Source organism: Pipistrellus kuhlii, unplaced genomic scaffold (assembly GCF_014108245.1).
Source record: "Pipistrellus kuhlii isolate mPipKuh1 unplaced genomic scaffold, mPipKuh1.p scaffold_m20_p_29, whole genome shotgun sequence".
NCBI classification, from domain to species: domain Eukaryota; kingdom Metazoa; phylum Chordata; class Mammalia; order Chiroptera; family Vespertilionidae; genus Pipistrellus; species Pipistrellus kuhlii.
This window is the reverse complement of record NW_023425528.1, coordinates 6,488,713-6,495,866: the sequence shown is the minus strand read 5'-3', so window position 1 is coordinate 6,495,866 and position 7,154 is coordinate 6,488,713. Positions and strand designations below refer to the sequence as shown.

General features: G+C 39.3%; 1 pseudogene; it reads right to left on the bottom strand.

Annotated features, from left to right (window-relative positions):
• Window positions 1-862: 862 nt before the first annotated feature.
• On the bottom strand, window positions 863-5,744 carry LOC118728166 (annotated as a pseudogene).
• Between the last annotated feature and the right edge of the window lie 1,410 nt (window positions 5,745-7,154).

Genomic DNA, 7,154 nt, shown 5'->3' with positions numbered 1-7,154 from the left:
TCCTGTGTGTAACCTTGAACTAAAATCTCTGAAAACTTTAGTTATTTCATCTTATATTATAAATGGGTAAAGTAAATCAGTATACACCCCATAGGAATAAATGTGAATTAAAAGAGATACAATTAAAAAAATTAGTGCAGCACTTGTTATATAAGTGCTGTTCAATATTACTCTCTATTTTAAATTACAGAATATCAATCAGTATAGAAAAATGGAGAACGATATACAATCAAACAAAATAAAATGAAAACCACATAAAATACTATTACCTGGACACAAACACTATAAACATTTAGTGTCTATTTCTTCACAATTTGCAGAGGGGAGGGGCATCAAATTACTTTATTGGAAAGAATAGCACAATTGAAAGAAAATGTATGTGGATATTTGCTCCAAGTTATGGAAAGAGTAAGCAAAAGTAATCCCAATATGACTATAGGAAGTAGAAACAACTTTTTATAGCTATGAGTAAGCCACCTAGAACTTAGCTCTCATTATCATTCTCTCCCAGGTGTACTTGTCAGAGATACTCTGTTATGTCAGATTCTGGAACCCTCTTCTTGTGTAAGTTGGTTACATGGTCATTCAAATCTTTGATATATTTAGGTAATACTTCTAAAGGAACTCACAGAAGTGGGGATGGGTGTTATTCACTGGCCAGTTTGTTCACTTCGAGTAGTGACTGATTTGCAGTTTTTTTCAAGTGTAATGTGTATTCCCACTGCATCCTTGGTCTTGTTTCCTGATATCCAGAAAGAATATTTGGCCACCTTATTGGCTCTGCAGCTTATCAGTTTCTTAGCATGCTCTTTCTCATACAGTGAAGGAAATTTTGGTAAAATTATCCAAAGCCACATCTTAGTCACAGTAGTAGACATAGGAAGTGTATGTAGCACTCCAAGATAGTCATGAGCATTATGGGCTCATAGACTCTTTGCTTAAATTTGTCTCTGTTATTTCTCATCCACAAAACAGCAACATATGTATCATCTCTGTCTCAGCTTATCTTTCTTTTGATTCATAAGATTGTCAAGTTGTACAATTTGATCATTCACACTCTTTTTCTCCTTTCTGGATAAGGAAAAGGTGATGTTTCCCTTTCTTTAAGCTTGTCAATTATCTCACTTTCAGATGATTCCTTTTCATCTTGAACTCATCTCAGATCATTTTTAATGCCATCAATCTGGGATTGAAGATTCATACAGTTTTCTGTGGTCCTTGGTTCATTTTGCAAGTCTTCTGTCCATTTTTTGATATTACTTATTGTCCTCTGTTCGTCAAGCTCTGCATTTTGTTTTACTATTAAAACCTGCTGAAGTTCTTCAATATGTTTATCTTTCCTTTCTACAATATCTTGGGTTTGTTTGGGTTTTGTTGGTGTTGTTGTTTTGCATTTTTGAGATGTCTCCTTAATATCTGTTGCCTTTGCTTTGATTTGAGCCTCCAAATTGTGATGCTGAATTTCTCTCTTCAATATGACGTGTTATAGGAATCTGCCCGTCTTTAAGTTTTCTTACTTTTTCCTTTACTCAGTCATGAGCTACTTTTTATTCTTCATATTCCTCATGAACCTTTTCATATTCCACCCTTGGCCTTTTAGCTTCAAGCATCTCAATTATATCTAAATGTCATTCACATTCATGGAACCACTCCACATCTTGTTTATATCTTTCATTCCTCTGAACTATTTTCTCTAGACATTCTGTTTTCTCTTTGCATGAGATCTGTGGTTGTTTTTCTTTCTCCCTGAAGTTTTTGAGTTCACAGTGATATCTATGCATTTCCGGATGACCAATTGAATTCTCAGTAGCTTCAAGTAGACTCAGTTCAATTTTACTGAGTTTTGCAAATTCTCCAACTTTATTCTTAAGTAGAAACTGGCAAAGATTGCCCACATGAATATTTAAGTCTGCAACTTGCTCTTCTACTACTTTCTGGATTGTTGATTTTTTTGTTGATGAACCAAAAGGACTGATTTTTTAAAAATATTTTTTTTATTTTTTGCCACATCAATCTCATGAGTAATTACAAGATTTCCAGAACTCCTTAATAATTTAAACCATGCCTTTAGAACATCATCTCTTCACACACACACACACACACACACACACACACACACACACACACACAGCCCACCTTATCTGCCCGTCACATGAAAGCAGGTTTGCCTCCTAATCCAAGGCAAATGGCACACACAATGCTGGACTTCTCAGTTCCATTAGCTCCAATAATCATATTCAAGTGGGGTTCAGGGCATAATTCACAGATATAATAAGTTAGGAAGTTCTCCATCGCTATGCGGATGATAGAACCTTCCACAAAAAGTCCGGACAATGACAGAGGGGGTGCCGAACTCTTTTCTTGTTCCGGACCTCCAACGAGGGATCTTTCGGAAGAGGTCTTTTGCAGGCCAGGGACGTTGGGGTCGAGGTCTTCCTGCTCAAAGTCACCATCCTGGTTTCCCCTTGGCCCCGCAGCAGCTTCGATCCCCAGGGACCTGCACACCCAGTGTCCTGACTCCTGCTCCAGCGCCAACTGTGCTGCACGTGACACTGCCCCAAAACTTCTTACTCTTAAAAAAAAAATTCTTTATTGCTCATGTTTTACGTAAGTCTTCTTTTTCCACATTGACCCCTTCCCACCTGCTCCAGGCCCCTCCCAGCACATTCCCTGACCCCCCTGTTGTCTGTGTCAATTGATCATGCTATATGCATGGATAAAAGTCCTTTACTTGATCTCTTACTCACCTCTACCCTGCCTTCCCTTTGAGGTTGGATGGTCTGTTTGATGCTTCTATGTCTCTGGCTCTATGTATTTTTGTTCAGCAGTTTATGTTGTTCATTATATTCTACCAATGAGTGAGATCATTTGATATTTATCCAACTGGCTTATTTCACTTAGCATAATGCTTTCCAGGTACATGCATGGTGTTGTGAACGGTAAGACTTTTATTCTTTTTTATAGCAGCATAGTATTCCATTGTGTAGATGTACCAGAGTTTTTTAATCCACTCCGCTGCTGATGGGCACTTAAGCTGTTTCCAAATTTTAGCTATTGTAAATTGTGCTAATATGAACATAGGGTGCATATATCCTTTCTAATTGGTTTTTCTTATTTCTTGAAATATAATTCTATAAGTGGTATTACTTGGTCAAATAGGAGTTCCATTTGTAATTTTTTGAGGAAACTCCATACTGTTCTCCACAATGACTGCACCAGTCTGCATTCCCATCAGCAGTGCATGAGGGTTCCTTTTTCTCTGCAATCCTACTGGCAGTGGAAGAAGGTTACCTTTTCCCCACATCCTCACCAGCACTTATCATTGGTTGAGTTGTTGATGATAGTCATTCTGACAGGTGTGCGATGGTAACTAATTGTCATTTTGATTTGCATCTTTTGGGTAATTAGTGACTTTGAACATGTTTTCATGTGTCTCTTGGCCTTCTGTATGTCCACTTCAAAAAGTGTCTATTTATGCCCTTTGACCAATTTTTGATTGGATTTTTTCTCTTCCTTTTGTTAAGTTGTATGAGCTCTCCCTGTAAATTTTGGATATTAGACCCTTATTGGATGTAACATTGGCAAATATGTTCTCCCATGCAGTGGGATTTCTTGTTGTTTTGTTGATGGTTTCTTTCACTGTGCAGAAGCTTTTTATTTTTATGTAGTCCCATTTGTTTATTTTCTCCTTAACTTTCATTGCCCTAGGAGCTGTATTAGTAAAGATATTGCTACAACAAATGTTTGATATGTTGCTGCCTATGGCTTCTTTTAAGATTTTATGGTTTTCCATCTTATATTTAAATCCTTTATTAATTTTGAGTTTATTTTTGTGTATGGTATAAGTTGGTGGTCTATTTTCATTTTTTGCATATATCTGTCCAATTTTGCCAACACCATTTATTGAAGAGACTGTCTTGACTCCATTGCATGCTCTTCCCTCCTTTGTCAAATATTAATTGAACATATGGCTTGGGTCAATTTCTGGGGTCTCTGTTCTGTTCCATTGCTCTATATGTCTGTTCTTGTGCCAGTACAAGGTTGTTTTGAGGACAGTGGTTTGAAATATAGCTTTATATCTGGTATTGTGATCCCTCCAACTTTGTTACTCTTTCTCAGGATTGCTGCAGCTATTTGGGTTTTTTTTTTGTGTGTGTGTGTTGTTGTTGTTTTTAATTCCAGATGAAATTTTGGAGAGTTTGTTCTAGGTCTGTGAAATATGGTGTTGGTGTTTTAATGGAGATTGCATTGAATCTATAGATTTCTTTGGGTAGTATAGACATTTTAATGATATTTATTCTACCAATCCATGAACACAGTATTATAAATATTTCTCTCTTTTCCACATCCAGTGCAGCTAGAGAGTGGTTTTATTCCTGAGTAGAGGCAACAGGGGATTGAGAAAATGAAAGAGACAGACACAAATACAGTAGGGAAAGCTGGGACTGGGTGGGATCACTGTCCTCTGATGGAGAGACTGGGACCCAGAGCCAATACAGAGGGTTTATTTTATACAGCAAAAAAAAAAAAAAAACCAAAACAGGAAGTTTTACTAAAGCACTAGACAAAGGAGCTTATGTGTATTCTTGTAGGTTCTTTGTAATTGTCACTTCTGGGTGGGCTCAGATAATCATGTTTGTTCCTGGTGCTTGGCTGGATTTAGATAATGAAACCCACCCCCTGGTGCTTGAGCTGGCAAGGTGTGTTTCCAGGATGTGGCTCTGTCAATGCCACTGTATTCAGCTGACAATAATTAAAGAAATGCTCACATGCCTTCCCTGGTAGGTGCTCTCTACATCTCCCCCTTCTTTATTTTTAAATGTAGCTTATGGACATCTAGTAGGAGCCTTCATACTTGAGATTGCAGAAGCTTGCTGCTGACTTAAAGAAAGCAAGATAGCCAAAACCGGTTTGGCTCAGTGGAAGAGCGCTGGTCTGCAGGCTGAAAGGTCCCGGGTTCGATTCAGGTCAAGGGCATGTACATTGGTTGTGGGCACATGCCTAGTAGGGGGTGTAGAGGAGGCAGCTGGTTAATGTTTCTCTCTCATCAATGTTTCTAGCTCTCTATCCCTCTCCCTTCCTCTCTGTAAAAAATCAATAAGATATTTTAAAAAAAGAAAGCAGGATAAAATTAGTAGCACACAAAGGAATTATATTAGATACCAGACAGTGTGTTTTAACATATTCCATGGATTAAATTATTTTAAATCATCCAGTAATTCTTTTGCCGATTTTGCAGGAGATATAATTTCATCATGAATATACTCAATGGCTTGCACATGTTTGTGTAGCTGCACTAGGTCTATACTGATATTATTATGATGCCATATTTCCTGTAGGTGCATCTTGATTTTATTCCAGTCCCATAGAGAACTGTTATAGCAGGCTGAAGTCACACAAATATATGTAAAAGCAGCATGGCATCACAGCTGCTGCCTAGTCTTGACACTTTCTAATTGATTATCTAGTCCTATTACTACAGCTTCCAAATCATTTAGCTTTGTTTCTAGACTTTTGCCAATATCTTCTTTATCATGAAATGTACTTGAGGTGTTCTGAGCCAATTCATTGACAAACTTTGCATTCTGGATGCTTTGGGTCAATGCCAGAGAAGCAGTTACAGCAGATGCGATAACAGTAACTAGGGTAACAATACCAAAAATAGTAAGTCCCAAAGCACTATTTCCCAGGACAGCTGATTGTGCAGTTTTTGCAATGCCTGGAGGCCTGCATCTTGATACCATTTTCCTGTTACATTAATAGGAAGCATAATAAAATAAGGCTGCTTTAAAATTAATATACCTTCATTCAGTTTGTGCCTCGAATATATAGCTGGTAAGGTTACAGTGATGGCATTGGACAGCATAATGGGTGTCCAATCTGGTGATGTTCACATTTCTAGTCACCAATACATATGGGGGCTGGATACAGGCTCATAAGCCATTACAAGGGCTTGATGAACATGCTCCTTTAATATTAGCTAAGAAAGAGCCAGCAAAATTAAGAAAGTCAAGTGCAGAGGCTAAACACCAAGATCTTTCTATAAATTTCCTGTTTTCATGGTCAGGGTATTACCTACAAACCCTCCTGGCAACATGGGCTCATGATAGGGATATTGAGTATCAAGCCTATGAGACTAATCTCATACAAGTCAAATCCAGAAATATTATGTCTCATTGGTTCAGGGTTGGCACAATCTTGCCATTAAGTAAATGCTCCCAGCTCAATAGTGGTGCTCAATAGTGGTACAGTAAGGGAGTGGGGGATGCTTATCAGACAGCCATCAGGCAGCCTTAGGAAACCCTGGTTTAGTAACTGTCTGAATGTATTTTTCCATATCCCAAGGGTCTGAATGTTAGCAACATCTACACTTCCATAGGACGTCTTATTTTCTTGGCAAAGCTGCAAACATCCTGAAGTCCCCTTTTTAGATAAACAAATAGGGAGCTCCCCACTAAAACTATCTTATCTAATAAAAGAGTAATATACAATTGACCATACCTCTGCTACACCCACAAGCCATGCCCACCAGCCAATCAGAGTGAGTATGCAAATTAACCCCAACCAAAATGGCTGCGGCCACAGAGTTTCTCTGGCAATGGAAGAAGCCAAGCTTTCTGCCTGCCCTAGCTGGCCTAAGCCTCTACTCAAGGCTATAAAATTTCAATTATAGAAGGTAAACAAATCCAAACAGAAATGGAGGAGGCTTGGCTCCGCTCCAGGCTACAAAGTTTCAATTGTAGAAGGTAAATAAATTCCAGATACCAGGGCCTCCACTTGGGTCGCCAGGGGGCATGGCTGGCCTGCAAACCACCACAGGCCCCTTGCTCAGGCTGTCCCACACTCCAAGGGTACCCCCACCCTGATCCAGGACACCCTTCAGGGCCTCTATCCTATCTAATAAAAGAGTAATATGCATATTGACCATCATTCCAACACATAAGATCAAGATAGCTGCCCCCATGTGGTCAAACATCCTGCCCCCATGTGGACACAAGATGGCCACCACAAGATGGCCAGCAAGGGAGGGCAGTTGGGAGGCACCAGGCCTGCAAAGGAGGGCAGTTGGGGGTGGTCAACCCTGCAGGGGAGGGCAGCAGAGGAGGGAAATTGGGGGTGACCAGGCTGGCAGAGGAGGGAAGTTGGGGGCAAAC